The sequence below is a fragment of the Amblyomma americanum genome, chromosome 8 (assembly GCF_052857255.1).
Source record: "Amblyomma americanum isolate KBUSLIRL-KWMA chromosome 8, ASM5285725v1, whole genome shotgun sequence".
Classification (NCBI taxonomy): Eukaryota; Metazoa; Arthropoda; class Arachnida; order Ixodida; family Ixodidae; genus Amblyomma; species Amblyomma americanum.
In genome coordinates, this window is record NC_135504.1 from 79,175,125 (window position 1) to 79,185,249 (window position 10,125).

General features: G+C 46.7%; 1 pseudogene; it reads left to right on the forward strand.

The window, feature by feature from the left end:
- Nucleotides 1-3,854: 3,854 nt before the first annotated feature.
- LOC144102529 (uncharacterized) lies at nt 3,855-5,909 on the forward strand (annotated as a pseudogene).
- Nucleotides 5,910-10,125: the final 4,216 nt, after the last annotated feature.

Below are 10,125 nucleotides of genomic sequence, written 5' to 3' on the forward strand. Positions count from 1 at the left end.
CGCAAAAAGTTATGTTATATTTTTAGTCACTAATAATGTTCCAGAATTATTTAGAATCTGCAATCACCAAAGAAGGCAGGGTCTTTTGAAAAAAATTCTTGTTCAGTGCTCTTCATTCTACTTTTGTATAGAGAGTTAAATATCTCATAGGCAGCCCAGCCATTGTGCCCACTGCTAAATTTTGCCTTGCGAAACAATGTCTGTTTTATTTAGTACCCGTTTTAAGGAAATGTTGAACCACGGGGATCGCTGCCTGTCTGATATGACACGTTGCGGTATATATTTAACTGTTAGTGAATTGACTTTTCTAGAACAAAGACCTGCTTTCTTTGAGAGTAAGTGCAAAAACATTTGGTAGGTATTCATCCAAAAATGTTCCCGAGTTCTCTATTTATCGAAGCAAAGTCTGCTGTGTTGTAATTTCTTACGGACTTTGGTGCTGGCGCGGAGCGACTCACGGTTCCTGCAAACGAGAATAGAATAAAGATCACTGAAATGAGAATAGAATAGTGGTCACTGAAACCCGGTACAAAAGTGAGTGAATGAACAACATAGGGGGAAGTAGTCGGAATCAAACCTACGATATTGCAACTCGTTGGTGTGGTTCGTGTTGGTTGCGTTATGATTTGCGAGAAGTTGAAATCAGCGCACACGTTAGAAATGCTGAGGTTTCAGATGACTGTTCCGAGGCAAACGGAACAGGAGCGGTCCAATTTATTTTAGGGTAATTAAATCATCCAGCAGGAATATAGGTGAATTTGGGAATCTGACAGATATTAATACATCATGAAGATCTGCGCAAAATGAGGAAGGGGCTGTGGGGGTGGGGGTGTTAAATTCGGGCGACCACCCGTCTGTATTGGCAGCGTCGTCGGCAAGGCTCACCTGCTGGAAGCCAGCACTAAGCTTCTTCTTTGGGGTGGTTCCGTTCCCCGTGATAAGGGTCGCTCACACGCTAACCCCTCCCCGAGTGCCGAGAATCTGTCAATCGCTCCCAGGCCTCACCGAATGCGGCTGCACTGGATGGACTCTTGGCGGAGCAGAGAGGCCGCCGCAGGGATCAGCGGCAGCTAATTCCCAATGGTCGTGTCTAAGTTGGGAGAACTAATGCGGCCTGGTTCCCAGTAGAAGACGGTCTGCGTGGGAAAACGGCGGCGGATTAGCGGTCATCGTCTGCCAGCCTTCGCAGGCGTCGCCAGGAACGAAGCGACCTTTTCGGCTACTGGACCCGACCGTTCGATCTTGTCCGGCGCGTCGGCTGACATCGAAAGAACAGGTGTCAACCCTGCGTGGAGACTTACGGCCGGTTAGAAAACATCTCCCTCTGCCGTCGACGTTGACCCGAGGGCATCCTCCTCTCTCCCTGGCTCGACACGTGACGAGGGTGTGTCCATGTTTGCGGCGGTGCGTGTTTGTGCGTGATAATACAAATCTTAGGCCATTCCCACCCCGGTGGAGACATCCTCAACCTGTGGAATCTGGGCGTGGCCTCCGCGATCAGCTCCGGCGCCGCGTCGTTTCTCAGGCCGTTCCATTCGGCACGTAGCGCAGCGGAGAAAAGTAATTATGCTAACTCCGTAACACGCCGCGAGGTGGCGACCTTAGCCAAAGGCTCAAGGGGCGCTCGCCTGGCCGGCACTGTCTGCGATTTCAGTGGCGACATCAACCCTGTTGGCACGTTTTCACGCAGAAGAAGAGTGAATACGAAGTCATTTCTTTCAACTCCTTCTTGCAGCTACAAAGAAGTCGAGGTACGTTGTTAAACAGTTACGGATTGCTTTTGCATGCAGCTTTAGTGGTCGTCTAAAAGCCGACTGGGGCAACCGAGGCTTTTACCGCGCAACATTTCGTCCAGATTGCATGCCATCGTGCTGAAAGGTTTTTTTTGTGTGTTGCAAGTTGTCGCGCTGTATCACAAAACTCAGGTATGCTTTTTGTGCCTTTCACTGGATTTTTAAAGTACTGGGCAGCTACTTTCCAGCGAAGCTCTCTCTGGCTCGAACATAATTAATTACGAGAAGCGCTCGTGCATTGTTTATATGCCACCACAAGAGTCAGAAGTTCTGAACTCTGCTTTTTTGCTCTTGAAGCGAGAACTTTTTGCTGGGCTTTGTTTTGCTATGTTGCATGTGTTCCTGGTATGTGCGAGTGGTTTCGTGTAGCTAATGTGATCCCGCAATTAAATAATTTGCTTTGTGATGAAAACTGCATCGGTTCTCTGTCATGAGCTTCGCACCACAATCCTATCTGCTTCTGTATTTTTCAGATAAATGTACTGCTATGTACCTTTCTGCCACTCTGACAGAAAAAAAAAACTTGGAATAAGTTTTCACGAATTTCCCGCGAATGACGATCGCCGCCAAGCATGGCTGAAGGCCATATCAAGAAAAGATTTTGTCCCAAGCGACAAGTCTGCTAGCAGTGTCGTCTGTAGCCTTCACTTTTTAGATTCGGATTATACTTTTGGGTCCACAAAACTGCGGCGCATGAAAACGGATTCTGTTCCGAGCGTGTTCGCGGGTTACCCAAGCTACATGCAGCCACAACATGCCACAAAAAAGACCTACATTGGAGCGATTGAAGCAGAATTCTACTCCAAACCAAGAAAGGGCATCAAATTTATCGAGCGGCCCAGATGAAGCTGCTGGTTCAGCCTGTGGTTGCGAAAAAAGCACAGGCCATTCGGCAACTTCTGCCTGCTCGTTTCCTGTAGTGTATCAAGATAGCCTGATTCATGCGCCCTTGTTAGGAGATGAAGAAGCAAGTCCTAAAGGTGCAGGATATGAGAAACCAAGTGCACAAGGTGCAGTCGGTGAATTACAGCAGTCTAGTGAGGCACTTGATTGCGCAACGAAAACTGCCGATAACCTTCTTCCGCGCAAGAAGTCGGGTTCAAGGAATATAAACCGAATGAGAGTTCAGTTATTCAGGAAAGCAGATGCTATCGGGAGGGAGACTGCAGCGAGAAAACAGCCACCTAAAAAACAAGCTCAGTGGTTTTGAAAACCACACTCTCCACTTGGCGTTGAGAAAGTGCTTGGACAAAGTGGGCACAGCCCAGTTCTGCTTAGAATACTGCCTAGCGGAACAGATCGCCAATGAGTCAAGGCAACGGCCTGTGTGGTCTCCAGACTTTGTCCGGGAATGTGTAGTTTTGTACTACTTGTCCCCTAAGGCATACCGTTACATACGCAACAGAGGACTGTTGAAATTGCCTTCAAAAAAACATGCTACTTCGCTATGTTGGAAAATCCAACAGTGAAAGTGGGATCACGCCATTAAAGAACGCCTAAAGCAAGAGGTGGGGCAGCTGAAAGAGCAAGCGCGGTTTTCCTCAATTGTTGTGGATGAAATGGCTATAAGCTCCAAATACATCTACGATCGTAAAATGGACTGCTTTTTTGGTCAGCAAACTGTGAGAGAAGACGCTGGGACAGGAGAGAATGTAAAAAACATTGTGCTTGCCAACAAGGTGCTGTGTTTCGTTGCAACAGGCCTGCCCACGTCGTACAAAATTCCTTGCGGCTTTTTCTTCACTGACCGATTAAGTGGCAAGCTCCTGTATCAGCTGACAAAAGAAGTGATCGCCGAAGTTGAAAAGTGTGACCTCTACGTCGTCCGGATCGTCACGGATAACCACAAGAGTAATGTCCCAATGATGCGCCACCTGGGCAATGGCTCCCTCAAGCCAGTGGTCAGTCATCCATGTGATCCAGAAAGAAGCCTATTCTTGTCCTTTGACCAGTGTCATATTATAAAAAACGTGCGAAGCCTTCTTTTGGACGGGGAAATGACAGATGGCAGTCAGCCAATAACTGGAGAGTTTGTGAAGCAGCTCTATGTCCTTCAAAAAACGAGATTGTGAAACCAGTTCGATTCCTGACACAAGCACATAGAGCCAACTAATTTTGAGAAGATGCATGTGGGCAGAGCAGTGCAGCTGTTTTCAGATGAAGTTATCTCGGCGCTTTCTTTTTTGAAAGAATACCCCAGTTACCACCCTCAGGCAGAACAGTTCAGGAACGCAGACGCAACAATATTGTTTATGAAGATGATGCAGAAGTGGTTTGCCATCCACAATGTGGCCAACCGAACAGCACATGTGCATATGAGAAAGCCTGACCAAATGCACTATTTTTGCGCTACCGACGAACGCCTACAATGGCTGGAGAAGGAGTTCCCAGACTACCTCGAAACTCTCTACAATGCCTGTAAAAGGAGCGGGAAAAAGTTTCTCAGTGCTGAAACCTACGAGGCTATCTTTCTGACAAGCAAATCTACGCTACTATGCATTAAGCACATTCCCGAGAGCGGCTTTTTTAAAATTTAGCAAGGAACTTCTCGAGCGACCCCATTGAGCTCCTCTTCAGTTCTTTGCGGAAAATGGCTGGCGGCAACGACTGTCTGGATGCAAGAGCCGTGACATTCAGCCTGGAGAGTATCTTGCGGACTGGCAGCCTGTGCCCATCCCAAGCTTCAAACGTTGAAAACGGACAGACTGTTTTGAGGTAGGTGCATGTTATTTGAGCTCCGGGACGAGTGCTCATTGTTATGAACTGGTTGTCTCTTGTTTCAAAATAGAAAGCTTATCACATATCAGGCCCTTGCACAACTAAGATTTCACGATGCGAGCAGCTACTAGTGTTGTAGCCTGCCTGCTGACTGGAATTTTTACAGTGCAGAACACACCAGCACGCAAATCCTGCTGTGCCGATGGGCAATGTGTTAGAAGCAATTTTTGCTTTTATGTGGCTGCTGCTTAGTAGTGGCGGTAACTGTTTTACATGTATTGCAGTATGCATGGTGCCTCTCTGAATGTGACGTCCTCCGAACTTGATGTTCCGGCTGAAGCAACAGCACAAGCAACCACGCATGATTCGACCGAGACAGCGCAAGTTGCCCCAGCCAGGTTTATCTTGCATCAAATGTTTCTCAAGAGCTTACGCTTGACTGGCTCGCTGGACAACTAGTGCTGTTCTTTTGCAGCCAACAGCGATTTGTCTAATACATATATTTGGCTGATATGAACAGTGTGCATATTTTTGTTTTAGGTTCACGGGAACTGAAGATTTTGTGATGCACATTGACGAGCTCTTCACATCCCTGAAAGCGATGTCTCGTGAGTGCACACTCGTTCACCTACTCTACCCATGTGAAGTGCCACCAAAAAGCAATCATTTCGCGTTATGTCAAGGCTATAACAACTGAGTGGTATCAATGCCCAAAATTTGAAAATTTTTGAGGGAATGCACGTTGAGTGGCGACATGATAAATGTCATATTTGGTTTATGCACAAGCTTTGTCTCTACATGCTGTCTAAAATTTGCTCTGCGGAACTTTTTTATAGGTTGGTGCCAAAAGCTTTTCGTGCTCTCACAAATGGGTATACATTGGAGAATGTCTAGCTCCATATACTAATTTGGCTATGTTCTATTTCAGTGCAGCGGCCCCCATCAATCAGCATCGCTTATATAGCAGGGTTCGTGGCGAGAGCAGATGAGGAGCGGAGAACATGCAACTTCTGCCCTCCCCTCCACCAGTCGGATGGACCTAGTCCCGTGCTGATGGCGCTTATTGACCTGCAATCAAGGGATGGGCTAACATTCCCAAAGTCAGAATTTGTCACGGTCCTTGTGACCGATAAGAAGGCTGTTGACATTGCCCTGCCGCACATAAAAAAGAGCAACGTGCGTCAGCAGCTGGCTGAACTGTTATTGCCTCGACTAGAGCAATGCCCCCTTTTCGTTTGCCCAGCAAGGGTTGACCACGCCGCAAGCACACTATCTGTAGTGTTTGATAATTTCATGAGGCCACTCTTAGCCAATGTCGGTGCTACTGTGACAGACAGGGCTGCTTACCGCAAAAAGCTGGCCTGCAAGCCACTGCACAGGAAAGTGCTCCGTGTTTAAAATAAACACAATGTAAAAACGGATGTCGAACAATATGGCTCCGATTTTGTCTCTGTAAATAAAAAGTCATTTATCCTCAAATGGTTTTATCTGTCCTCCTGCCAAGCTGTAGCTTCGGCGCTTTAAACCCTCTTTTTTGCTTGCCACGCACGAAAGAAAAAAAAACGAGACTGAATTCGCCTCAGTTCCAACCATACACAACGTACAAAAACATTATGCATTGCAGGATTTTATTTATTCGGGGATATTGCTAGCCTCCTTCGAGGCTGTAGCAGGATTGGGGTAGAATATGATACATTTGAACACGTCACAAAAGAGCCATCCACAAAAAAGAAGCCCAACATTTGAGTGGGACAATGCATTCAGTGGCATCTGCAAGCGTTGAAAGCTAAATATATTACACACATGTAAGTAAAAATCACATTTGTACCATTTATAGAGGAAAACTGTCAGAACTCTTTGATCTCTATCAAAAGTAATTTCATATTCTTAATTAATATGTAAAAGAACTGCAGAATTAAAATAATCCTCTCCGCTCAACTGTAAAACGTTCCGTGTTCTGGAACCATGCACGGCTGCAGAAATAAAGAAAATTGCCTGCGCGTTGTGAAACGAACGCTCTCATGACAATCTGCCTCACCGCGGTCCTAAGTCTGCGTCATAATTTAAAAAAGCAATTGCCTAATTGCACCAGTCAGCTATTTGTGCTGTGCGATAATTTTCTAGTGCGCGTCGCACACAGACTGCGAAAACTGCGCTTTCGTCCTCTGCTCCCGTCCGCATCAGGGAAAGCGAGCCTTGGGTTGCGCGCGCCATGGTGCGGCGAGAGGAGCAGTCAAACCGGTTTCTCCTTTCTCCGATTACGCTCTCTCCGTGCGAATGGAATGGCCGGAGCAACGGCGCGCCGCCAGAGCTGATTGCGGAGGCCACGATCTGGGGACCGAGAAATGTGTAAAACTAGACAGCGAGCGCAGTGAAAATCGTGGTCCTCAAGCGTGCTCCCTTTTAATGCTCCTCCTCGATGCTCCTTTTAGGATGCGCCATTTTGCATCCTCCATTGTGATCATTCATCCTGTAAACAGGTAAACAATGTAAATATACCCCCAAATCTTATTCCTCCCATCATCCAGCTCCTTTAAATGGTCGGTAGTCCCGTCCTGGTAGTGGTGGCGATCTGAGAAAGCGTCGTTCATGACCTGTGGTCCCGTCGGGAGCGACTCCGAGCCCCCCATCCAACTTGTGGCAGCGGTGGGATTAAAGCGCCATCTCCAACAGAGGGCAGTAGCATGCGTAGAAAACCACGTCACGGTGGTTAATGCGGTATACATGCGCACACCATTTCTAAGAAGGAGACAATAGGAAAATTAAAACTCTGAATATGGTCTGCAATGGCAGTTAGAACACCTCCGCCAGATCTAAGAGAACGATCACGGCGATATATGTTAAACAACTTACCGCAGTTGAAAAGTTCGTATTTAGAATTCTTTGCGTTGAGCAAAGTCTAAGTGCATATGCAAACATCGGCGCTACAAGCGTCAATGAGGAAGCACAGGTCCTCGCGTTTGTTCATGAAACTTCGAATGTCTGAAAAAAATTTTCGCTTTCAGAATCACAAGCACAGTTTGACTGCTAAGATAAAGGTGCGTCGTTTTCAGGAGATGCAGGTTCGGCAGCGCTGAGATGTGCAGACGTGTCATTACTATTATCACATTTGCATTCAGAGACACTGTCCGTTGAGGAGAGGTAAATCATTTTTTGTTGTGAAGAGCTTGTTGTATCGAACTGAGAACTGCTGATCACTGGCTTTACCAAAATAATAGTTTTTTTCGTGATGCGCAAGTAGCCAGGCAGTAGTGTTCGCAAACACTGACGCCTCACATTTTTACATTCGACCCATCGGAAGAAATGGCTTTGATTTTGCTGCTCGAGAACTTGGCTATCACCGTACGACACTTGTTTGGAACAAACTTGCCCAAGCTATGCACTCGGGCAGTGGCTTCATCACCTAGCTGCATGTTTAATGATGATAAAATAGCATCGCAAACCCTTTTTTCCGATTCCGCCCATGATTCCGACTCCTGATCAGGAAAACCGTAGAACAGCAAGTTCTCGCGCCTTGATCTGTCTTCCAGTTCGTCCAAACGTCTACTAAGGGCGGTCGTTTCAGTTTGAATAGCGTTCAATACTGTACGGGCAATATCATTTCCAGAGTAGAAATGTGAAGCAGCAATATTAGCTCCCATAGCCGTTAGCTGGTCATGAAAATTGTTAATTCGCTGTTCGTGATTTATTTGCATTTACTTTATTTCGCTAATCTGGGACAGGAGTTCTGAGTTATTTTTGTTCATTTTACCATTCAGTGCCTTCAGTAAAGCAACAATGTCATTATGATTCTTGCTAGGATCATCCTTCGGAGGCCTGGAGTTTAGTTCAATATTCCCACCCAAAAGAAGCAACTTCAACACATGAAGACATTAACTACCAGTGCTAAACAAAACATATGGGCATGGAAATAGTGAAAAAATTCACCGGAACCATGGACCAGCGAGCGAGGGCCTTCCGTCTCTGGCCCTGAACCTGCACATTTGACAAGCGATTAAAAAGGTTTGACTTGCACTTACGAGACACAATTATAGCGGTTGCACATGCCAAGCATCCAGTGTCTGATTTGCCAGTGGTAACAATGTCCGCTGCAACCATAAGCCGCATATGCCGGCACCACGGTTGTGACTAGAGTGCATGAGACACAATATTTCCTCACTTGAGGGAATGTTATTTCGAAAGCACAAGATGCCGTGACGGAAAGAACTAGCAGCTCATTGTTCCACGACAGCTGCGAGAAACCGTGATTAAGCTTGCACACGAAGGCATTTTGGCCAGTCATCAAGGTGTGATGAAAACGACAGACCGCATACTGGCCGAGTTTTATTAGCCCGGGGTTGAGTTGGAGGAGAGGCGATTTGTCAAGTGATGTGACATTTATCGAAGAAAGGTGCCTCGACACCTCGTGGGCCAAGCTCCATATGGTGCCACCCCTATCAATGAAACCCCTTTCACACGGGTTGCTGTTGACGTTGTTGGGCCATTGTTGCCCACATCTGGGAAAGGGAACTCGTATATCTTGACCATGGTGGACTTCGCTACAAGATACCCGGATGCTATGACCATGTGCTCTATTGAAGCGAAATAGATTGCCAAAGGACCGGTAGAAATGTTTTCTACAGTCGGGATACCTCGCAAAATTATCAATGATCGTGGCTCCTACTTCATGCCTGCGATCATGAAGGAATTCAGTCGCCTCCTGTCAGTAAAACAGCTGCCGACCACGCCCTACCGCCAAAGAGTGAACAAGTTAGTTGAACGTTTCAAAGGCATGCTGAAACGCATGATAAGCCGCATGTGCCAAGAGCGACCCAAGTGCTGGGACAGGTACTTGGGACCCTTGCTGTTTGCATACAGGGAGCTACCGCAGAGCAGCATCGGCTTCGCGCCCTTTGAACTGTAATACTGAGGGCACGTGCGAGGGCCGATGAGTGTGCTAAGAGATTTGTGGACTAACAGCCACATGGATGAGGAAACCAAATCCATCCACCAGTACATGATGGGGCTTAGCGAACGCTTAGAGAACACCTGTGTTCTCGCCAAACAGCAGTTGAAGAGGGCCAAACAGCTGCAGAAAGCCTACTATGACAAGCATGCTAGGAAGTGACAGTTTTCCAAGGACGAAAAAGTTCTGGTTCTTTTGCCAATTGACTCCAACAAGCTGATCCTGTTGTGGAAAGGACCATTTGAAGTATTGGAGAGATGCAGTGACAGAATATCTTGTTAATCAGGGTCAAAGAGTCACGCTCTTCCAAAATAACATGTTGAAAAAATATGAGGAACGAACGACTTTTGTGCCGAAGATAGCGGCAGCTGCCAGTGCTACCGAGGAGGATGGAAAAGGCGTCACAGAAAATGTTCCACATTCCGAAGTGACTGCCGTACCGCAGTTATCAGCAGCTACCATGGCTAATGAGGATGAACTGAAAGATGAAAAAACATTCAGCGAGAATGTCCCATACCCAATGCTGCATCAAACTCAAGATTGAAAGGACGTCACCATTTCCGCTAAACTCATGGACAATTAGCGACATGAAGCCAAAGTAGTTCTATGCAGTTTCAAACATATTTTTTTTCTAACCAAACCGGCCAAACGGACGCTATTTCGTTTAAA